Genomic DNA, 26,555 nt, shown 5'->3' with positions numbered 1-26,555 from the left:
ACAATTCGACCCTTACAATCTCCCCCTTTGTAATCATAGTCGAAGTCTTCAATTCATAAGAAGTGTGATGGAATACAGTAACACTCTTCGAATCTCCGTGTACCAGGAGATAATCTTTTTCAGCTCTTTCTTGTCTCCTTCATTGTTCTTCTTGCAATGATTCATACGAACAATCAAGTTCGTATATTGAGATGTTGAATATCTCTCTACTTCACTTGCTTGGAATAAGAACCGTTTAGCTTTTCCAGCTTTGTCTTTTCCTGCGAAGACCATTCCAAAAGGCTTCAAGCAAAATTTCACCATCAGCATATTTCTTCAATTCCGCCTGAGTCTTCGTAGGAGCCATCGGTGCTTTTATTTCCATTCCTTTGGCAGTAGCTAATTCCACATCTGTTACTGCCAAGCACTCATAATAGTTTTCAATAAAAATCTTGATGTGAGCAACTCCAAGCTTGAATTCATCTGGTTTAGTGTTTTGAAGGAATGAAAATGATTTGTCTTTCAGAAGTAATGCAACTTGTATAAGATCATACAAGTTCATCAATGGAAAATCAGCAACAGTGAATTCGCAAATATTTCCATTTGCCCTGGCAACCACATACTTAACATTCTGGACTGTGTTTTCGAAAATCATATCATTTTTCATACTTATGACCTTCTTGATTTTTATTAAAGACCAAACTTCCTCAGGGGCTTTTCCAAGAACAGCATGAAAACGAATTTGCATGTGTGTACCTTCATCCTTATTTTTAAAATTCCCTTCTGCTTTGAACTGAGGCATGATAAACATCATTTCGTTTATGGGAAAATCCAGCTGGCTTGCATCAGTATTCGTGACCAAATAACTTTGCTTTGGTTTCTTCTCGAATGTATACATGTGATTAAAAGCAACCTTGGCCTCAATTGTTTCGTAATTATAGTGTTTAGCTGGATCACCTTTATCCATTCCCTTCGGATCACTAGCACGCTGAGTCATAATGCTTTGAATAATCCTCAGTTTTTCAAGTTCAGCTTCTGCTTCAGCCTTCTTTTCCTCTTTCGACTTTTGCACTACAATTGATTTCCCTTTATCTTTCAAGGCTGGATTGACAATTGTCTCTTTTGGATTCGAACCACTCCCACCAGTTTCTGAAGATTTACCAATAACAATTCCTTTCGAAATTGGTCTTGCAATTGGCATTGTTGTTACAACAGTTGAAGTAACCAGTTCAGCAGAAACTATTACTGGTTTTGTTGTTGGGATTTTTGAAGAAAAAACTTTTCCCACAACTTTCGCATCCTCACCACTAGCCTTCGACTCAGTAGTTTTTCTTTGTCCCCCTTGCACCCCTGTGAAAATAGGCGGGGCATTTGTTGTTGGAAGAAGGCTTGATATGCGAAAGAGAGGAGCAAGTTGCTTATTGAGAATGGCTTCGAATTGGATAAACTTCAGGGATAAAAATTCAGGAGTAATCAATAGAGAAGAAACCGGCCTATCATAAATCTCTTTTAACTCCTTAAGCAACTTAAGCACTTCCTCAAAGCTTGCACTTTCGGATGTTGAAAGTTGAGTTATTTGAGGACTCAAACTTTCATACAATTTAACAAATCGTGTGACTGCATCACAAATGATATCAACCTTTTGATTTAAGGATGCATAATCTTGTTGAACAGTAACAATTTCTTTTTGCATATCTTCACGAAGTTCGTGAATTTGCAAATTTACATCCTCCCTGACCTTCTTCACTTCTTGCACAAAAAGAACATGCCTTTCCTTTGTGACATTCTTCAAATTTTTCACATCACTGGTAAACATTGAATTTTGAGATTTGATCCAAAGTTCATTATTTTGATCATTATAATCAACCTTCTCCAGAATTCGAGACTCAGAGTCAGTAATCATTCCAGATACTTTGCTAACCACTCTGGCTTCGAGCATTTTCAACAGTGAATCAACCTCTAAACTAGAAACAGATGAACCACCCCTAGATCTGCTTGAGATTGAATTATTGAATTCAATTTCTGATTCAGAATTTTGAACTGCTTCATGGTCATCAACATATGATCGGGAAACTGTTCTTCTTCTTCATGAAATTCCAATTCATCAAACATACCACCAAACCCCTCATTATCAGTCTCTGTCTCCATCAAAACGGTTTCTTGAACAGGTGAAGTTGGTTTAGGTGGCTCAGTAGATTGTGAAGAAAAAATAGAAGTAAATGGTTGATCAAGAATGTGTTCGAATGTTGGGGAATCTGTGGTTGAAGTAAGAGGAGTAGTGGATAATGGTAAAGAAACAATACTTTCAAAAGGAGCAGAAGTAACGTGACCTTGAGCTTCATTTTTCGAACCTCCTTCACCCATATCGACATTTGCATCCGTATCAGATACGTGTGCAGGGATGCCTGAAGTTCGAACCGCCTCAGAAACTGATTTGGCAATCGAATCTTCGGGTGGTATGACGACTGTCTTCTCAGGAGTGGAACTTTCGGTGAGATGAGTGAACTCTGGGGTTTCTGGAATTCTTTCATCATCATCTTCTGTTGACTCAGTAGAAATCACGAGTTTTCTAGTCTTCTTCTTTTTCTTCTTCTTTGACAAACGTTTGGCCATATCCTCAGCCCTTCGTTTCTTGGACACCAGAGAAATAGGTGCTGGCACTTCTCGAATTAACACACCTTGATGAGTGATTTGAGGTTTTCGAACCACTTTGTGTGTAGGAGACTTGCTTTTGTGAGTGGACTTCATTTTGATTCTTCGAAACATTCCAGTATTCGAAGGAATGATTACATTCTCTTGTGATTCTTCAAGAATGGGCTCAATCACTTGAGTCTCAGCAACAGATACTTCAACGGTTTCAGGCTTCTTCTTTAGAGATTTCGAAGATTTTGACTCAGTTTCATTCTTCTTCGTCTTCTTGGATTTCGTATCATCTCTATCCAAGAGTATGCCAGTTTCGATTGAAGAATCAATAGTCTTCAAATATGCCACCAAGACAGAGTTCGAAGGATCAACTCTTTTAAGCATAGCATCTGGAATACGAGCAACTGATGGAAAAGCTTCAGCATTATCTGTGACATCCATCGGATAGTGGTATGATTGAAAAACTGCTTTGTCTTCATCATTGGGTACCAAAATCCCTTCCTTATTTTAAAAGTATTGCAAAATCAAACTCCAGTATCTTGCACACGAAATACCATGAATAGCATTCGTGTGTTCTACACCTTTTTGAAATTCCTTCCACAACTGTGTAGAATAATCTACTTGAAGATCATAATAAATGCCAGCAACCATGGCATAAACCTCCATTCTTCCTTTATCAAGACCAGCAGATCTCCCAGTCAAACATCGTAGAAAAATACCAAATAAGAAATTCCATAGGCGTGGAAGACCAGAGTTCTTAAAATCACTAATCTTGGACAATGGTGGCTGATATCCCATTTCATTAAACATGTGAACGATTTGTGGAAAAGTAAATGAAACATATGGAGGTGAATTCGGAATATCAAGAATTTGGCAGAAGAGTTTCTTGGATAGCCTGACCTTTTTTTCGTTCACCAAATGAAAAGTAATCGTATCAGATCATTTGTTGTAAGTCGCAGTTGATCCTGCTTGAGAAAGCCAGGACAATGGAACAGAGAAAGAATTGAACATCGCCTTAGCCAAAACAGAGTTCTTCAAGGCAACTATTAGCATCTTCAATTCTTCCGGGTACTGAGAAACTTCACCCTCCAAGTAATAGTTTGTTGCTTGAATCTTCATTATTGGTAATGAAGAGGCATCTTCAGTGGTATGAGAATCAACATGAGCAGAAGTCACCATTGTTAGGGTTTGAAGATAATAATGAACAGAGAATTTGTGAAATTTGCTTTTTGATCGCATAAACTGACAATGAACCCTTGAATCCCCTTTTATATGTAACCCTGAAGTTTGAATTTGAAGCGGGATGTGTATTTAATGATATCCGACGTGGCACCTTGAAAGTCGGACCATTACTGCGGAAAAGTAGCCATGCGTCAAAAAGTAGCTGTCACATCACCTTGAAAACCAGACAGAATACCATACGTCATTTATAAACAGCCTGTCTTGTTATCCCCAAGAGTATTGTAACCGTCAGAACCCTTCGAATGGAAGCAAGGCTCTTTCAGTTTTGGGATGAAAAGCAAAGTCATACGCCAGAAGTTTGTAATCATCAGCCTGAGTTGGTATTACTCAGAGCCTCAAGGATTTCGTGAGTGCAGTGTGCCAAAGAATATAGACGAGAAACAAAAATAAGAAAAATATGGGATATTGTGATGTCAAACCATTGACACAAAAGCAGATAAAATCCCGGGCAAAGATTACTTCATTAATCATTAAGAGAAATGATCAGTAGCTTGCATGGGTTCCCGTGAATTACAATCGAATACTTGTTGACAAGTATCGAAGGGCTTCTTTTATAATGTTGCGTGAGTAGTTCAAAAATTTCGTTACATGTCATCCTAAACATAAGGTGATAAATTGTAACAGAAATCGCTTGTTTGACCAGTGTAGTCAGTGACAAGTTGGCTTTGATAAATTTTGAAATGACAAGGATATTCGAATGAAACTCACACGGAAATCATATTCAAGAAAAAATTTGTGTGCTGGATCTTGTTGGGTAACAAACATCGTGGGTTTCGAATGTTTGATCAAGACCACTCATTCGAAATGAATATGATTTGGAGTTTCGAGTTTTGATACAGAAACAAAAGTTTCGTGAAAATCTGGAACTTAGCTCCCCGTCAATTCCTTAAAAAGGTAATGAAAATTGAGTTTCACTTTCATCACAGTCTCATGATGTCAGATCATAAACATAGATTTTTGATATGTCTAAGTCTCGATGGGTTTGATCAGAGACCTCTCGGACATATGTCTTCGTGTGTGATCGTGTAAGAACTTTATGGATGAAAAAGATTGGTGTAAGACACGAAAAGTACCTCTGTTATGTTTGGACCAAACAGTAAACTCTTAACTCATTTTGAGAAGAGTCAGGTAGCTCAGAGACTAATGTGAATATAAGCCTGATTGGGAAGAAATTTTCGTATGAAATATTTCATTAAGGCTTTCGTACACACACATTGAGTCATTGGAGGCTTTGGACAACATGCAGCAACATGCTTCTAGGGAAAACTTAACTAGTTCAAATGATGAAAAATTTATCGATTCATACGAAAAATGTACCTGACCCTAGAACTGCAAGCATAAGCCACTCTGTGTCTTCAAGATTATCTGCAACAAAATACTAAAAAAAAATAAGAATCAAAATATTTTTGTTGTTTTGAGTTTTCGAAAATAAAGACAGAACAAACGAAAATCTTTTTGTATTTTTGAATTTTCGAAAATAAATGACAAAACAAACGAAAATCTTTTTGGATTTTTGAATTTTCGAAAATTAAATGACAAAACAAACGAAAATCTTTTTGGATTTTTGAATTTTCGAAAATGAAACAGTACTTGTTGCAAAAATGCGAAATTTTATCATCCCCTTATAAGTGACAAATGTACGAATTCGAAGGGGTCGAAGCGTTGACTATGAACAGAAACCTCTGAATCAACCCTTAAAATAAGTGACAAATTTACGAATTCGAAGGGGTCGAAGCGTTGACTATGAACAGTAACCTCTGAATGCTGACGGATATTGCTTTGTCTTTCATTTAGCGCCTCTGAATCAGTCCTTATCATGCATCATTCTTCTTTTTCGCATGGAACAGAATTTCCATCAATCATTCCAAGTCCCTCTATAATTCTCACAAGAGATTTTTCATCTAAAGGTTTCGTGAAAATATCAGCTAACTGATCAGTTGTTTTCACGAAATGTACTTCAATATTCCCATCCTCCACGTGATCCTTGATGAAATGATAACGAAGTGCTATATGTTTAGTCTTCGAATGCTGCACAGGATTATGACAAATTCTTATTGCACTTTGAGAATCACAATATAATGGAATCGTTTTCATATTTATTGCATAATCACGCAATTGACTTTGGATCCATATTATTTGTGAAGTGCAAGCAGCAGCAGCCACATATTCTGCTTCAGCTGTTGAAATTGATACACATGTTTGCTTTTTCGACTGCCAACTCACCAATTTGTCATCAAGAAATTGACATCCACCACTTGTGCTCTTTCGATCAAGATTACAACCACCCAGGTCTGCATCCGAATATGCTTGTACAAAGAACCCAGTGTTCGAAGTATACCACAATCCTAACGAAATTGTTCCTTTAAGATAACGAAATATATTCTTCACAGCAGTGAGATGTGGTTCTCGTGGATTTGACTGATACCTAGCACAATTACATACAGAAAACATGATATCAGGTCTACTTGCTGTAAGATAAAGTAATACTTGCTGTAAGATAAAGTAATAAACCAATCATGCTCCTGTAAAGAGTTAGGTCAACTGCAGGTTTATCTAACGAAGGTGTCAACTTTATGCCAGTTGCCATTGGAACTCGTAACTTTGTGCTGTTCGTCAATCCAAACTTTTCAAGCAGATTCTTCGTATATTTCTCCTGATTAATAAAAATCCCTTCTTTGTTTTGACGAATATTCAAACCAAGAAAATTATTGATTTTTCCCATCATGCTCATTTCGAACTTACTTTTCATCAAATCTTAGAATTCTCTAGATAAAGCAGGGTCAGTTGAGCCAAAAATAATATCATCAACATAAATTTGAACAAGCATTAGATGATTCCCAACTTTCTTTCGAAATAATGTGGGATCAACAGATCCTTGTTTAAATTTACATTGTTTCAAAAATGAAGTAAGAGTTGCATACCATGCTCGTGGTGCTTGTTTCAAACCATAAACTGCCTTATCTAAAATATAAATATGATTTGGAAATTCTTCGTTAATAAAACTTGGGGGCTGTTCCACGTAAACAGTTTCTTCAAGCTCTCCATTTAGAAATGCACACTTCACGTCCATTTGATAAACATCAAAATCTTTGTGAGCTGCATAAGCCAGAAATATACGAACCGCCTCGAGTCTTGCGACAGGGGAAAAAGTTTCTTCATAGTCGATTCCTTCTTGTTGTGAATAACCTTTAACAACAAGTCTGGCTTTGTTTCGAACAATATTTCCATCTTTGTCGGTTTTATTTTTGAAAATCCATTTTAACCCGACAATCGAAACATTTTCAGGTTTAGGAATTAATCTCCAAACCTTGTTTCGTTCAAATTCAGACAATTCAGATTGCATTGCAACAACCCAATCTGAGTGTTCCATTGCAATCTTAACTGTTTTTGGTTCAATTTTAGATATAAAAACATTGAACATACAAAATTCTTGATGAGTATTCAATACCTCATTCTTTGCGCGAATTTGAGCTCTTGTTAAAACTCCCTCTTGTGGATTCCTAATTACTTGATCCTTCGGATGATCTCTTCTCCACTTTTCCATTGTCGGATATGCTGGATCAAATTCCAAAGGTGCATCTTCGTATATATCTTCATTTTCTGAACCTGCAATCGAACAAACATCATCTAAATCATCATTATTCTCAATGTTTTCTAAATGCTCCCCCTCAACATTATGCTCCCCCTCAACATTAGCATTCACTCTTCCATTCTCCCCCTCGAAAGAATGCTCTTCCTCAACTAGAGTATTCGAATCCAATTGCTCCCCCTCCACTGGATTGTTTTGCATACTTTCGCTTTTCTCCGGAGAAGTTGATGTTGAATCATCAGTAAGCTTTGTGAGTTCAGAGATATGATTATCATTTGCATGTATTTTAGCATTCACAGCATGATCTGAAATTCCAAAAATTAAATCATAATCAACATCTAATGTTTGTGAGGATTCAGATTCATCTTGTGTTTTTGTCAGAATAGGATGATTTTCAAACTGTGATGTTGTTTGTTTAATGTAGTAATCATTAAATGTAAGATTAAAAGTTTCTTCAACTCTTCGTGTTCTTTTGTTCAACACACGATATGCGACTGAATTATGCGAATATCCCAAGAAAATCCCTTTATCTGCTTTAGCTTGAAATTTCGTAAGATTATCCTTGAGATTCATAATGAAGTATCTGCATCCGAAAACATGGAAAAAATTGACGTTAGGTTTTCGATTGTTGAGAATTTCATATGGAGTAATGTTAAAACGGCGATGAATGAAATATCTGTTTTGAGTGAAACATGCGGTGGATACGGCTTCAGCCCAAAGGTATTGTGGAAGATTCGCATATGCCAACATAGTCCTTGCCGCTTCGCATAGAGACCTATTTCTTCGTTCAACAACACCATTTTGTTGTGGTGTGTATGGAGATGAAAAATTATGTGAAATTCCTTTGTCTACCAAAAATGAATCAAGAACATTGTTCTTAAATTCAGTTCCATGATCACTCTTAATTTTTCGAACAATCTTCTTCAATGTTGTTTCCATCTTTTTGATAAAGTCAATCATGATTTGTGCAACTTCGGATTTAAGCCTGAGAAAATAAACCCACGTAAATCTGGAAAAATCATCAACAATAACTAAAATGTATCGTTTCTTGTTGAGAGTTGAAACAGTCGAAGGACCACACAAATCAATATGTAAAAGCTCCAGAGGTGCGACAATTTTCGAATATATTGTAATTGGATGACCTTGTTTATGTTCCTTGCCAAATTCACAAGCTGCACATAAAGAATCATTGTCAAATTTAAGTACATGTAAACCTCTTACCAGATCTTGTACCACAAGCTAATTGATGTTTCAAAAATTGAGATGAGAAAGTCTTCGATGCCATAACCAACTTAAGTCTGCTGTTGCTTTCGAAAGAAGACATATAGCAGGTTTCCCTACTATCGGATTGATATCCAAAGTGAACATGTCACCTTTCCTTTTGGATTTTAGTAACACTTCTTTTGTGTTGACATTCGAAATAACACTTCCTTCTTCGTTAAAAAGAACTTGATTGCCAGTGCCCACAACAAGTTGAGAAACACTTATCAAGTTATGTTGAAGACCTTCAACATACGCCACACGATTCACTGTGAATTGTCCATTCGTGATCTTCCCATATCCTTTGACTTGACATTTTTTATTGTTCCCAAACTTCACTACTCCAGCATTTTTGAGACTTTGAAAATCACGTAAATTCTCCTTCTTCCCAGTCATGTGACGAGAGCAACCACTATCGATGTACCACTTGTTATCATATTGCTCGTCACATAGTACCTACATTCAATGGAAAATTTTAGGTACCCAACGCTTTTTGGGTCCTTGGAAATTAGATTTCAATTTCGAATGCAATGAAGAACTTTTAACCCAATCACAAACTTTTGTTTTGAGACTATCAATTAAGTTTACATCATTTAAAGGAACCGAAACATAAGTTTTTGATGGTTTTGAATGTTCACTGACATTACCCTTCGAATTCTGAGTTTGTGAATGAACATTCTTTGCTTTTATTACTGGTTTCCAAGATTTGACTGAAATGTTCGAATCCTTAGACGATGAACTGCCATTTGATGAATTATTCATATACTTTTCATATGCTTCGTGAATTTGCTCCTTTGAAAATGTATTTGACTGATACATCTTTCCTTTGCCTTCAAGCCAATGATCAATGTTCTTCCTTGACGTTATTCCTTTTTCTCGTGAAGTTTTCATAGTTTCTTTCTTCGTTTGATTTGGAAAATTTGGCTTTTTAGGAACAAAATCAACTTTTGGATTTGTTATAAAAGATTTAGCATATGATGTATCAACTGTTGATTTAAAATGTTGATGTTGAAAGAATTTTTAATTTGGATTTGAGTTATTTGAAAATTTTCTTGGAATATTAGTTTCTGAAACTTTCGAAAACCTCAGTTGATTATTCACTTCAGACTTTGAATGATTTGATTAAGATGAATGTTGAGGTTTTGTTGAAAAAGATGAATTTTTAGCTTTGAAAACATTTTTGGGTGATTGTGATTCAGACACCTTTTGAGACTCAACATTTTGCCAAAATATTTTCTTTCTTGCTTGTCTTTTTGAAATGTTGTTTTCCTTCGAAAATTTGTCAATTTGATCTTTGAATTCCTTGGAGTTTAATTTGACAACTTTTTCACATTCCTTTTCAACTTGTTTTGAATTCTCTTTTTCAATTTTTGATTTTTCAACCCATTTTCTTTGTGGTTTTTGACGTTGGAAAACATACGAATTCTTTGTTAAGTTGTTTTCAACTGTGCTTTGATTTGCGAAAAAGCCTTCATCAGTTGTTTTTGAATTATCCTCTTCAACTAACTTCTTTAATTCTGGTTTGATTTTCTCAACATTTCCAGTAGTTACGAAAACTTGATTTGGAAAAATGACATTATCTGTACATTTGAAATTTGGATAAACCACTGTATTCGTTTCAAGATAGTGTTCACCTTTTCATTCATCACTTTTTCGAACTTTTGTGTATCACCATACACCTGATCAACCACTATTCGTGGATTTTCTTCTTCCTTTGAAGATTTCTTTTCCTTCGAAATTTTCTCTTCATCTTCATCATCACTATCATCAGTTTGACTGTCTTTGATATCCACGAAGTTCACATCACTAACTTTCGACGTTGAGGGTATATCATTTTCATTTTCAACCATCAAATCCTTAATTTTTTCTTTCCCTTTAGATGTTGATGCAACATTAATAACAGACAACTGAGAACAATCAACATCTTCAAGTTCACTAATTTCACTAATATTGTAAGAATTATCTTCAATATCAGCGAAATTAGATTGAGAATCAGATGTTGAATTCTCAGTCTTTTTCAAAATTTGAATTTGTTCAGTTTTAGTCAAAGTATCATTCACGATGTTAACTAATTCATTTGCATCAAGACATTCATCAATTTTGACAATTCCATATTTATATCTATCATCAGGAACTTTGTCAAAATCAGCTATTATTTGCTCACAATCATACGAAATATTATCTACCTTAGCTCTTTCGAATGCTAGAAAAGGTAGTAATTTTCTATGTTGCTCTTTACTTATGTCACTTGAATGATGTAAATCAGTTAATTTGCCATAAAGTCTTTTCGCAGAATTACAGTAAATGTTTCTTTGTGCTAGCAAAAGTTTGACATCACTCGTTAAAGTATCTCTATCACACATAATGTTTGTAATTTTTAATTCCAAGCATTCAATTTTGCTTATTTTCAAGTCTAATCTCTTTTTGGTCTCTAACAACTCCATGGACAATTTGTTGACCTCGTCACTAGCAGACACAACAATTGAATCAAAATAAGTAACCGTTTCATCAAAAGATATTAGTTCAGAATCATAAGCATGAGTAGGAATATTAAAAGATTCGAGAATTTTACGTACCTTTGTTGTCATTGGTGATTTGTCAGCCGCTTTGGATACGAAGCATCGTCCCCTCACTTCGAATTCCTCATCATTTGAGTCCTCCTCCATTTTCGCATACAACGCTCCATGTGTCGGATTTCGCATTTCTTCATCATCTGATCCAGATGACCAGATTTGATAAGTTCCATCTTCATCCTCATACTCACCCTTTGCAACCAATGACAAATTCTTTGCTTTAGCACGAACCACCTCAAGCTTCTCTGCATAGTATGCCTCATCTTTGACTTTATTCTTCCTGTCATCCTTCTTTCGAAGCATACAGTCATTTGCAAGATGATTCGCACCGTTGCAATAATGACAATCTATTCCAGCATCACCTTTCAGCTTCTTCTCACCCTTTCCTTCAGCTATCTTCGAATCTTGCTTCTCAACTTTCTTTTTCTCCTCAACAACATTTTTACTCACAGAACTTCCTTTCACCTCAGCAAGCTTAGTCTTCGAATTGAACGGCTTTTTGAAAAATTTCTTAACACGATTATTCGAGTAAAATGCTATTGCTTCATCATCCGAATTCATGATGAATCCTTCTTCTTCCTCATAATCACCATTTTCAGCTTCTTTCTCCAAAATCTTTGACACAAGAGCTAATGGACCTCCCAAATTCTGCTTCGATTCCTCAGAAATTTCATTTACCTCAATTTCGTGTGTTTTCAACTGATTGTACAAATCATTAAGAGTTGATGTATCAAAACTTTGTTGATTCTTCACCATCATACTCACACTTCTCCACTATTTTCGAAGCCCCATTACAAAGATGAGATTGAATTCCATTGAAGTCCTGGTAATTCCATAGCGATTGCAACGATAGATTAACTCGTTCAGACGATCATAGTAAACTTTAATTGTTTCTCCTTCTTTTTGTTTGAAATCTTTCAGTTCAACCAAACACTGTTTGACTGAATTGATTTTTGTTTTCTCACTTCCTTGAAACTTATCTTTCAGATTGTTCCATACCTCCTTTGCAGTTGTACAACTTCTAACGTAATTGTACACAACTGGAGGTAAAGCACCTCGCAGTTACCTCATACACCTCTTCTCCAGTTTCTTCAGACGATCAGATTGATTATCAACTCCAGAATTTCTAGAAGATGATCCAATTGGTTGAACATTCACTGGAACATTGACATTTCTAGTGATACATGACCATAATTCTTCATCCAGACCATTCAGATAATCATGCATATGATCAGCCCACTGATCATAGTATTCAGGGATTAGCATTGGAATTTTGGTTGATGAACCTAACAGATGAGAAAACGAGGTCATCGAATTGAGATTGAAACTCGCCATTGTTGTACGGAAGATGATTTTGAAAAGTTTGAAAAGATTTGAGAATTTGAAAACAAACTAGATGAATCAAATCGAATTGATGAGAATAACACTCGATTCAACAATTCAAATGCAGAATCGAATCACAGACTAAGATCTAGACAATTTTTCACTTTCAAAAAGTGCGGAAACTTTTGAATCAAAAAGTTGATTCAAAAACCTTTTGAACAGCGTGAAAATCAGATCATAGATATGATTCCCTGTCTGATACCAATTAATGAACCAATGAATCGAGTATTGAATTAATCAGAGTATGAATTCAAGTATGAATGCAAGATTGAACACCAGATGTAAATATGATCTTGTTTCAGCTTGATTTACGCTTTCGAATGTTTACAGAGAAAATAGACAGGTCTGTAAAAACTCTTCTCTAACTCTAGTAAATAACCCTTATTTATAGGGAACCGAAAGCGTACAAAAAAAAATATACTAAGGCATTGACTCTAAAGCTTCGAATAAAAGCGCCCAAGTAAAATACATTACAAAACATTCGAAGAGTACAAAATATATTTCGACTAATTACAACAATTCGACCCTTACACATCCTACTACCTGTCGGACCTGATTATTATATATCCATGAATGCATACACTAAGGAATCATAAAGTTAGCATTATAGGCCCCCTATCTACTGAATGTACTAGACTCGACTCCTCTGTGTGTCGATTGAAAAGATGTAAATTTTCCCTAGTTTATAACTATCTTGACTCGAAAATAGTTTGCATTAACTTTCAAGTGGAACTGTCACAAAATGAAAGTATTTGGAAAATATAAGTACTCAGTTGTCTTATGAACTGACATCCTGCAGTACTGATTACCTTAAAACATGTTTGTTTTATTAAGGTCATAATGTGATGAATAGTCCCCATACTATACGCTCTCCCTGTAAGAGATTCTGGGAACCAATCGCGACTTCAGCAAACCAGTTGCTGAGCCATGAAGTAGGCTCACATTTAAGTTATATGATCATGTATACCCAAATTTACTATCACCTTTTGTTTAGAACAATGAGTTAGTGATTCATTGGTATAATTAGATCCTGTAGTTGTTCTATGCTATAGCATCTTAGTATGTTCGTTCTGTTATAGTATCTTAGTATGTTCTCTTTGTTATAGTATATAGTATGTCTCTCTGAAGTATTGTATCTACCTTCCTGTTTCTCTTTATGTTATCGTGTATTGTATCTACCTCTCTGTTTCTCTTTATAGTATGTTCTAGCATCTAGTATGAACTGAACCCCTAAACTATACCCCTTATAGTTTACTAGTATTTTACTTGAACTCTTATTGAAAAGACTCATTTTACTACTAAGTTATGCTTGTACTTTAAAAACGGAGTTTTGTTAAACTATAAAGTAACATAACTTTAAAAGAGTTTTTGAAACGTTTTGATCACTTATAAAAGACATAAGCAATCTTTTGAAACATGTTTATAACAAACATTTACACAATTATCATTGTGTTCAACTTGTATTCCCCCCACCCCACCTTAAAAGCATTTAAAACAGTTTAAAAGATTCATTATAGGGGTATGAACTCACCTTATGCGGGTGATTCAATCAAATATGCGCGTAAGGATGAGAAGTTCCACGAATGAAGTCCTGAAACACAACGAGTCCTAAATGACATATAATGGCATGTATTGGCATGAATATAGTGTTTATAAGCAACTATATGAAAAGAAACACCCTTATGGACTTGGACTAAGTGATGGAATCACATGTGATTCATCAAAGGGATGTTTATGGCCACTAAATGGTATTTACGGCCATGGAGCTTTGGGCCGTAAAGTCATGGTAAAAGGTGCAAAAGAGGGTGTTTGAATTCTAGGGAAACTTGTGAGACTATTTCTCTACAAGTGGATGAGCAAAACCAACTTCCTAGGAGGTGTTGAGGTGTTTACGGCCACACCAAAAGTGTATGGCCGTAAACTCTCCAAATGGTGTCTTTTTGGGTCTTAAAGGCAAGGGGTTTCAAAGGTTCAAGTGTTCAAATGGTTAGCAAGTGTCTAGAAATGTTTAAGGCTCCAAACATGACCAAAACAAGGGTTTACGGCCAAGGGAGATGCTCCTGGCCGTAAACTCTCATTGATGATGAGATTGGTGATGTTTCAAGGCTAGGATCTAGTGTTTAACATGGCTAACTAGAAGATAGATGGAATACTCACACTTTTGAGGCCCTTAGATGAGTTTGCGGCCACCAAGAACAAGTGTGTGTTCTTGGTGAAAGATGAAGATCTAGCAAAAAGTTGATTTCCATGGATGAAATCAAAGGGTGATTCATGAGTAAGAAGGATAACAACAACTAGAGGGAAGAATCACTTACTTTTTGGAAGATCGGGAATGAAAATCTCGATGATACTTGAGAGAGAATGGAAGTGTTCTTGAGTTGAAAGTGCAAGAATGAAAGAAAAGTGAAGGAATTGAGACTTTAAGGGGGAGTTTACGGCCAACCTTGAGTTTACGGCCCTAAACTCATGTGTCTTGGCCGTGAACTCCTTTTTGGTGGTCTTAAGGCTTGAATGGTGCACAGTGTCTCTAGCAGGTACATTATAACACTCATTCCTTAAGTGTACTAGGCTTAAAACCCAATAGAATGACCCTTAACAAGGCTAGAAGGCAATAATTTTTCAGGTTGTCACATCATCCCCCCGTTAGATGGAATTTCGTCCCAAAATTAGCTTTCTTAGCAGTACTACTGGGGTTGCGCTCCTATGATTAGCAGAATACCCACTCGTAGACCTGGAACTTTTCCCTACTGTTCATGATAGGATTCATACTTGGTCCATCTATAATTATCTTGTGTATACATGTCGTATATAATCAGGATTAGTTAGACGGTCGAATGTGCGACTCTGCCCCAGGTCCACAACCAAACAAGGAACAGGAGATAGGGCGGAAACACACATACTAGATCTGCGTAATCATAATCATATACCACCCTCACGTATACACTGAATAGTGATAGGTGGGTTGTATTCGTCCTTAGCCTTTATGCTCGAACTTGGTCTGCTGGACAAGTGGTATTTCGGAAAGGTCTGCGGACATACGACGGCAAGGCTTCGGAGGACAAAGTACTCTTCGCACGAGTACTTCGGGTTTTAGAATACGAAAGACAAAACTGGGGTTTAGGTCGGACTGTCGCTACGAATGACGAAGGTTTCGTGAACTTGACGATCGAGACGATAGGAACATATGAACTTAGTATGGTGAGGACCACACCAACTCATGACGAAAGATAGTAACAGACTCTTTACTGAACAAAGTTTTGGCCGATTTGAAAGAAACGTTTGTTATACGATGATGTACTTCCCTAGTGTGCTCAAAAATGTACTCTTTGTAAATGTTCTAGTGCTTTCTGTTTTCCCCTTGATGTTAACACTTCTACGTATCGTACCGCGATGTGCGCGTACATACCGCGAAATTTCTTTCTTATCTAGTATCGATACTTTAACTATGATCCTCCTTGGTACCACTACGATACTTTAACTAATCCATCATAGCTTCTCAGAATGGACCTCTTAGTTCTTTTGAATATTGTGACTTATTTCAATAAGTGAGTTATTATAATTATATTTAAGTGTTATCCCCAAGTTCTAATCTTATATAAATATAAATTAATTTTCAAAGCAATTACTTTTAAGTGTTATCCCCAAGTTCTGGATTTAGACATTTGTCCCTAGTACGAGAGTATGGAATGGGCACAGTTATTGATCCGAGAGCATGGATTAGATCCGGGAGTATGGATTAAGTAAAGAGATAAATTTTAAGTTCTGAGAGTATGGATAGTGTCGTTGTGAGGATCGACGGGGTGGGGTAAGAGTTGCTTATACATATATATATGGTGAAATTGTATATTTTGTGAGTTCTCAATTATATATATGATATAACATTGTGGGATTGAAACCCCTATCTACTCACCAAGTTTCCCAACCTGACCCACTTAGTTTATTTGTATCACAGGTGTCGATACGAAGCTACATTACACTGAGAGACTAAGAAGATGTAGATCACTAGTGTAAATGAATGTCAGGTATGTTTATGCTTATGTTTCTGTATTGACAATGACATCCCAATGTTTTAAAAAGGAATAAAATACAATTCTTCGGAAATGCTTTGATAATATATTTATCATGTTTTTCTGGGAACAAATTCCGCAACATGTTTCTTTAAAAGATACTCTGATTTTCAAAATAAAGCATAAACAAATCGATCTTTTCTGACCGTGAAAATGGGGATGTCACAAGTACCTTGCGTAGACGATAACGGTAAACCCAGCTTCAAAATGGACTGGGTTCCAAAGACCAACTAATCCCGCACTCTGTGTCGGAGCAGCTATGAAGGAATGTCATCAGACTTCAGTTTTTTGATAGTGGTTATTCCAGGCACATGATAGGAGGCATCTCTCAAATGTACACCACTCATAACTTTAAGTGAGGGTATGTGTCCTTTGCGGGAAAGGAAGAAAGGAAAGGATCACAAATGCGGATTGTACTTAACGATGTGAAGAACTTTTGGATATGTTCCGAGATTGAAACACAACAGGTTGAACATGTTGTTGCATATGCGTGCTGTTCTTAGACCATCTGGATTCAACTTCCATTGGTGAATTACGGTTTGAGTTTTCTTCTCGATACTCCTGAGTTTTTCTTAAAATGATTCATTTCAAAGACAAATTTCTTTTACTTTTGTGCATTTATTTTATTGTCTTTCTTCCCCATGCCCAAATTAAGGGGGGGAAATTAAAATACAAAAATTAAGAAAAATAAAAAATTATATATATATATATATATATATATATATATATATATATATATATATATATATATATATATATGTATATATATATGTCTTTCTTTGGTAGGTGTTATTTGGGACCACTACGATCGCCTGGAATATACAAGTTATGAATAATTAAGATGAATTGGACGGTTGACTGAGTAACTCTGCCTCAAATCCACAACCAAACAAGGAACAGGAATTAAGGCGGAATCACTCACTCTATGTCTGCAAAATCTTCGCTATGCACAACCCTAATGTACATACTAAGCCATCATAGCTTCTCAGAACGGACCTCTTAGTTCTTTTGAATATTGTGACTTATTTCAATAAGTGAGTTATTATAATTACTTTTAAGTGTTATCCCCAAGTTTTAATCTTATATAAATATAAATTAATTTTCAAAGCAATTACTATTTCGAAAACGTATCGCTGGATGATATTCAGGCGGAAGTGTGTAGCTAATGAGTCAGCCGTGATATCGCTGGATGATATTCAGGTGGATGAGCGCTCAATTATGTGGAAAATTCCATTAGAATTCTCGACAGAAAGACTAAAACTTTGTGTAACAAGGTGGTGAATCTAGTGAAGGTGCAATGGCAGCACCGAAAGGGATCTGAGTGGATGTGGGAGTCGAAGAACGGGATGAGGGAGCACTACCCGGATTTGTTTGTGGCAGCAGGCTTCGAGGATGAAGTCTAATTCAAGTGGGGGAGATTTGTAACACTCGGATCCAGTTATTTTTCCTTTTAGTCTTTGGAATAAAAATATAATTGCAAAAGAGGTCCCTTTGTACGTTGGGCGTACGTCTATGTACGCTGAGCGTACATGGGAGTCTTGGATCGGGGGCCCGATCCACGTACATGAGGTGTACGAAGTGTACGCAGGGTGTACATAGCCGAAAGTGAAAACCCTTATTTTAGGGCATAAGCTCTATTTAAACACATTTATAACCTTTGGACCCTCACCTTTATTAGCCTCCACTGCTTTTAACATCCCTAAAACCCTTGTTTTCCTTTGAGTGAGTTATTTGAGCTTGAAAGTAACTTTGATGGCCTTTTTGGTGTGGTTGCAAGAAGACGAACTTGGTGATCAGGCCTTGGACGTGGTTGAGCTTCAAGATCCTGAATCTGCATCGTCTTAGGAAGCTTTAGAAGGTAAAAAGCTCATACCTTGTCGATCCTTTTGATAGTTAGAGTTAGGGTTTGTTTATAAGCTCATTTATAGTCCATGGATTCTCTTTTGGGAGTTTGGGCAACTCCATAAGCTAGAAATGCTAGATCTTAGTCCCTTTGGCATGTTAGAAGCATAAAAATGTTATCTTGGACTCCCATAACACATGCTAAGGCATAAAGTGGCCAAATTTATGCCCTAGGACCCCCATTATGATCGAGATGTGGAAGTTAGATTAAGTGGCTACATGATTTAAGCACCAAATGGCTAAAGGTGCTGAGCATACCAAGGTGTACGCACTGCCTACTTCATGGCGATCAAGTACGCCGAGCGTACTGAGATTACACCACGCGTACGCTCCAAGTGAGTTTTGTTGGGCCTTTGGGTCATTCGGCCTTAGTTGGTTTTGGGTCTTGACCTATTTAGGGTAGGTGGGCCTTTGACTTCTGCTAATGGGCCTTAAGTGGTATAGTTGGGCCTTTGTTGGCTTTGGAGCCCGTTATTTCATTTAGTCTAAGAATGGTTAGGCTCATTATGACAAAGACAATTGGGCCCTTATCTTAGGAGTTTGGACTTAGGGTTTAGGCCCATGTATTGGGATTATGAACTAATGCTGATTAGGGCTATTTGTTTGTGATAGTGTAGGACTTTTCTAGAGCGTATTGTATTTCCAGCAGACTAGGGTGAGTTTTCTCACTGTATCAATGGGTCGAAGGCACCAAGGCCAACCCATTATTTGTATTATAGGATACAGACTACTTGTGTGATATGTGCATGAAAGACCAGGATCTGGCCCCTGGCTGTTGCATGAAAGGCCAGGATATGGCCCCTGGCAGTTGCATTAAAGACCAGGATTTGGCCCCTAACAATTTTATGGAAGACCGAGATATGGCCCTCGGCAAGAATTATACGTAATACTATGATTTGGCCCATAGCATTAATTTCTATGTTGGTATGTGGTACTTTGGGGAAAAGTTACTAAGCATTTGCTGATAGATTTTGATTATGGTTTCAGGTACTTTCGGTACCAAGGGGAAAGGCTCGGCGTGATGGCACAACATTCTCTCCCGTTATTTCCGCATTTTGATATTGTACTTTGATGATGTGATATTTATACATTGTGTTGGTTTTGGAACAATTTTTATACTTGTAGTACTTGTTTTAAAAAAGAAAAATTTTATCCTGTTTTCGGGTTGTTACAAATTTACTAAACTCCATGTGACATTTTGTATTGAGGTGAACAATCTTATTATAGAAACCTATAAAAAATTTAGTACAAAACTCGTTAATATACTCTTTCAAAAGCTTGAACTTAGTGTCTAGGTTATGCGAAAGTTCATCAAACTTTTTATCCTATAAAAGTAGCAAATCATCAACTTTTTCTTCAATTCTTCAAACAATGAATTTAAATTAACAGAAGAAATATGAACTTCTAGAGTAGAAGTCTATAAAATTGTGTTTTATGAACAACCGTTCGAATCATAAGATACAACTTACAATTAAACAAATCTAACACTTGTTACATATTACCAGTTAATTAAACTAATTAGAAATTTTAACAATTGATTAACTAAATTGACTAATCTTTATTCAAATGGCCAGTTTAAATAGAACTAAAAATCAAACATATTTGAAAAACCAAACTGAAAATACTAGATAGAAATATATATTAAAAACCAAATATAAATCTTAAATACATAAAAAATGATGTATTTGTAGAACTAAAAACTACAGGTTTTAGTCAGACATGGCTAAAAACATATCAAAGAAGTTAAAATAAAGTCTATAAACTAAAAAGGTATAAATTCAACTAATTGGTAGAGTCACAATCTTCTGATCTTTGTAAATCGCCAGAAAATGATAGAAATGGTCGGAAATTGTTTAAAATTCGTTTAGAAATGCTCTTTAGCAGAATCCCTTAGTCTAGAAGTAATAGGGGTATATATAAGCAGTTGGCAGATTCAAATAAGAATTGTGGGACTTATAGGGTCGTGTTTCTGAAACTGGCATTAGCAAAAAATAGAAAAAAAATCTAGAAAAACACGTCAGGTCAATTTTAATGAAGTGGGATGCCGTTTTAAGACCTTTGGGCCGAAACACGATCATCTATTGGATGAAAGACAGTTGTGTAATGTGATGTAACGATCTTGTAACTCTTTTAAACATCCAAAAAACAATTTTAAGACACAAAAAAACTTTGCGACTAAAACATGATCGTGTTTCAGTTAGTGTGATTGTGTAATGCTAACGAGGTCCTCAAATGGTGTCCAAAGTGGTCCAAAAATTTTGAGGGATGAAACCCAATCCTGTAAACTGTAAAAAAGCACGATTCAACACTTCAATTTTAGCTACTTTAATCCAACATCCAATTTCCTATGGTGTTTTAGCTCCATTTAACTCCACGTATGAATCCAAGAAGTTTAAGAAGCTTCCAGAATACATATCTTATATGCAATACCTGAAAAAGACAAATAATATAAACAATATGAAAATTCTAGGGAGAAACATGAAATGACCATTATTTACACTAGTGACGACATAAATACATAAAATAATGTATAAAACACTATTACAAACTAATAAAAATTCATAAATGGTATCCAACAAACACTCTTTTAGTCAATGTATAATATGAATTGAGGGGCTCCATTTCCTCAAAGTGGATAATACTCCTACTCAAAATTTTAAAATCATTATTAGCATCATACATTTAGGGCTCTAAATTTATTCTTTCAATTTAATGCAGACAACACTCTCTTTATCAAGATACTATAGATCTATTAATTGAAATATTTTATTCTTATTATGTAGTAAATAACATCTAAAATTGGTTTATGCACGAACACCTTATTAACTAGATTTAAATCATACATTGGACACATCCTTCACGTTTGATTGTTATATATTCGATATAACATATCCCTATAATAAGCTACAACATGAAAATGCTATCCACCACATGATAAATTTGTTGTCTACCACTTGTTGCTATTGCCAACTTTTAATCATTCTCAACTGGCCACAATTAACCATTGAATTAAGCCATTCTCAACTAGTAGTATCTTGTCTGCTATCAATCATAATTGTATCTATTAGTACATAATTATATCATTCACATTACAAATGGATGCAAATCGCACAACTCACTTCAATGTTGTTTAGACTAATCAAATTTTATATATACATCGAACATTTTCATCAACATCCAAACCGTTGCCATTAAAGATAATTCTACAAATGAAGATCATATTGATTGCTAAATAAATTTCTAAGACTCCAAAGAATAATCGAAAGGGTGAATATTGTTGGAGGGCAGTTCAACGAGATGAAACACAATGGAGTGCAACAATTAGAAAAAGAACAACAACAACTCTTGAGCTCTACTACTGTGTTTGTCACTTTAGAATTATCGAATAAAATGATAAGGAAGTGTTATTATAGTTAAAATTATGGTCAACCCCATAATATCTTTCTTAGTATTAATATTACACCAACATCCCCATGTGGTAAAAAATCACATCTAAAAGGGGTTATAGATAGAAATGCATAAAAGGATAGAAAACCACATAGTAATCCCAACTAAGGGCCTTTTGAGAAACTTAGTTATTTCCTATCACTTACCATTATCCCATATATTTCTTACATCATCAATCGGTAATATGTATAGATGATAATATCAACTTTCGAAGTTGAATTCCATTTTGGTGCCATAAAATTCCTACCTTCTAGACACTTCCTTGTGATTTGTATGTCATCACATTCAAACGTTAATGGTTTTTCTTTGCTAGATTTCGGGTTTTGAGCATGTATGATTCTTTTTAGAAGATTTTTTGGAGTTGGGGAAAACTATTGGTCAAAAGTTTAATTAGATTGGTATTCTTGACCCATTGTGTTGAAAAGAAATGAATAGTAACATTCCTTTTGAACCATGCATGAAGTTAGTAGCATTTTGGACTCATTTTGGATCTAGGATTAGAGATAGATATGTTAGAGAATCTAAATGGATAAATTTGGAAACTTTATCCATTAAGACCATACTTAGAAAGGTTTTGAAAAAAAAATATAAGCCTTTGTCTTAAGAGATCAAGTGCTTAACAAATGGCTGCAAAAAAAGAGTGTTATGCGACACATGTAGCTCCCTTGCACACAACATGTAGTGTAGAGGATATCAATTATTTTTTTCGTGTAATGGACGCGGGCGTCCAGATGTTGGTTGCAGCGCGTCTGGTCATTGGCCATTGACTTTGACCTGTTGATTTTATGACAAGTTTGGCTTTGGGTCAAACTGTGATGGAATTTAGTTTTAGACTGAGGTCTAACCTCTGTTTGGTGTTTGGTGTTAGGTGGTTCATGTTAGTTATTCTTCCAAGGAGGCTATGTTTTAGTTTGGTATTGGTAAATTCAGATGAGTTTTCTCACTATACTATATGTGACATTATATGTCCTTGTATGGTAGGATTTATGAGTATTGTTAATGTATAAACATATGGGTATACTAGATTAGTGTTTGTTGGGAAATAGTCCTATGGGTGGTTTGAAAAGAGCCTTCAGGACTACTATGAGGGTAGTTGAGAGTCTACATGTTAGTAGGGTGATGACCTACTAAGATATTGACTGTGAGCTGAATGGGAGTCTACAGGTCAGGTGGGAAGTTTACTATGTATATTCATGCCCACCAAGGTGTTGACTATGACCATATGATTTTTATGCATTATATATGAGATAAGTATATTGTATATTGTGGAACTCACTAAGTTTTGTGCTTATGTTTTAAAGTTTTATGTTTTGCATGTTGTTCCACTAAACAAGAGAAGGGCGCGACTTGACTATACACGTATCATGATTTACATGTTTTGGATTTATACAAACTCTGATTTACTTTTTTGACTTGAGCTTTGTTTTTCAAACTATTTGATACTTATGATCTTTTTATGAAAATGATTTCTAGTTGATTACTTATATTTTATAAAGAATAATTTGGTTTGAAATTCGAGACTTTATAAGTGTAGAGCGAGACTACATATAGTATATTGTAAGGATCTAGTTTCTATGTAGAATATATATAGTGTTGTTGCCAAGCTATTTTCATGAGATTACAGACGGTGATGGAGGATTTGGCTGGTGGAGGTAATGGTGGTCTCGTTGGTGAGATGAGAGAAAAGATAAAGAAACAGAGACAAAGACGGAGAGAGACAAAAAGAGAGATATAAAGAATGTAGGCATGAAAGAGAGAAATAAATTATTCTTTCGTAGGGGTGGGTATGTTGTAGCCCTATTTAATAAATATTACTAAAGAAGAAAAATAACTAAAAATATGTCAAAGTAAAAAAAGGGTGAAAATTGAACTTTACCTAAATTTAATAGTACTTTTTGATGTCATGTGTCGGAAGGACCATTTTCTTAATGTTGATAAAACAACAGAAGCCAAGTTTACCCATATTCTTGAAGTTAGACAATATAGACCTATTTTGCTGAACCACAATTTCTGCTATGTAAATTTATTATTATTATTATTATTATTATTATTATTATTATTATTATATATATATATATATATATATATATATATATATATATATATATATCCGACAAGAAATTTTATTTGGTAGGAAGGTGAGAAGTTTTTTTCGGCATATTTTTTGGCAAACAAAATAAATGAATCACTAAAGGGATCAAAAATAGCATGATTCACAATAAAAATTTCCGATAAAACATCTCAATGATTCATTTTTACGATGATTTTGTTCATATTCATTAAAATTGTCACAAAAGTAAAGTTTTTCTTGATTTACTTAAAACTAAATCATGAAGGTGTTTTTTTGGGAATTTTTTCTTGTGAATAATCTTACTTTTGAATCATCTAATGATTCATTCTGTTTGTTTGCAAAAAAAAATGTATATAAAAAATTTCTTACCTTCCTGCCAAAATTATATATATATATATATATATATATATATATATATATATATATATATATATATATATATATATATATATATATATATATATATGTGTGTGTATTAATGTTGGAATAAACTTTCGAAGTTAGCTAGTAAGTGGATTGGGTTTAAGAGATTAATCGGCTAGGAGGGGATTAATCTGAGGATTAATTGGGTACCCTAAATTGTTAATTCTTTGAATTTTAAAAAATTAAACATGACTAATATCATAACAAAATCCATAAACACCACGAATATCATAACAAAATAGATTAACATGATTAATATAGCACTAATCATTCTTCAAATACTTTCTATTGAGATAGAACTTCTTCAAAGCGTTCAAATTTTATCGTTTGCTACTACTTTGCTCATTCTGTAGGGGACCATTAATCGCTAGGAGCTTTCTAGTCATTCGTGTTGCGCCTAGGGACTAATTATAGCTTTATTAGGACCATGTCAGTATATATATATATATATATATATATATATATATATATATATATATATATACATATATATATATATATATATATATATATACCCACACACACTAGGCATATGCATGCGAGTTGTGCAAGAATAAAAATGTAAAGTTAAAATATTGGTGATCGAGGTTGTTGTTTCAATAAAAAATGAACCAACTAACCTACGTAGATAGGGTAAGTCAGTTCAAATCCATCTGGAGTTCGTGGTCAAACAATGACCTGGCCCATACCTGGTACCCCTTATGATTACTTGGTGTATACTGAACATATATATAGCTAAGATCGGATAGATAGTAGGCTGGGTGCATCTGCTCTAAGCCCACAACCAAACAAGGAAAAGGAAATGAAGCGGAAAGCACACATCCTATTACCTGTCGGATCCGATTAATATATATTCCTGATGTATACATTAAGGAATCATAAAGTTAGCATTATAGGCCCTTTTCTACTGAATGTACTAGACTCGACTGTTCTGTTTGTAGTTTGAAAAGATGTAAGTTTTCCCTAGTTTATAACTATCTTAACTCGAAAATAGTTTGCATTAACTTTCAAGTGGAACTGTCACGATATGAAAGTAATGGGAAAATGTAAGTACACAGTTGTCCTTTAAATTGACATCCTGACGTACTGATTACCTTAAAACATGTTTGTTTTATTAAGGTTATAATGTGATGGATAGTACCCATACTATACGCTCTCCATGCAAGAGACTTTGGGGACCAAACGCGACTTCCGCAAACAAATTGCTAGGCCGTGTAAATTCACATTAATGTTATATGATCATGTATACCCAATTTACTATCACCTTTTGTTTAGAACAATGAGTTAGTGATTATTGGTATAGTTAGATCCTGTATTGTTCTCCTGCTATAGCATTTAGTATGTTCGTTCTTTAATAGTATCTTAGTATGTTCCTTCTGTTATCATGTATTGTATCCTCCTCCCTGTTTCGCTTTATAGTATGTTCTAGCATCTAGTATGAACTGAACTCCTAAACTATACCTACTATAGTTTACTAGCATGTTTACTTGAACTGTTATTGAAAAGACTCATTTTACTACTAAGTTATGCTTGTACTTTAAAAACGGAGTTTTGTTAAACTATAAAGTAACATAACTTTAAAAGAGTTTTTGAAATGTTTTGATAACTTATAAAAGACATAAGCAATCTTTTGAAATATGTTTATAACAAACATTTACTCAATTATCATTGTGTTCAACTTTTATTTCCCCCCTTAAAGGTATTTAAAACAGTTAAAAGATTCATTATAGGGGTATGAACTCACCTTATGTGGGTGATTCAAACGAATATGTGCGTAAGGATGAGAAGTTCCACGAATGAAGTTTCGAGACACAACGAGTCCTAAATGACATATAATGGCATAAATATAGGGTTTAGAAGCAACCACATGCAAGGAAACACCTTTAGGGACTAGGAAACACTTGGACCAAGTGTTAGAATCACATGTGATTCATCTAAGGGATGTGTAAGGCCACCAATTGGTGTTTACGGTCATG

The sequence above is a fragment of the Lactuca virosa genome, chromosome 5 (genome assembly GCF_052849685.1).
Source record: "Lactuca virosa cultivar CGN04683 chromosome 5, Lactuca_virosa_CGN04683_v6, whole genome shotgun sequence".
NCBI classification, from domain to species: Eukaryota; Viridiplantae; Streptophyta; class Magnoliopsida; order Asterales; family Asteraceae; genus Lactuca; species Lactuca virosa.
This window is presented reverse-complemented; position numbering follows the sequence as displayed.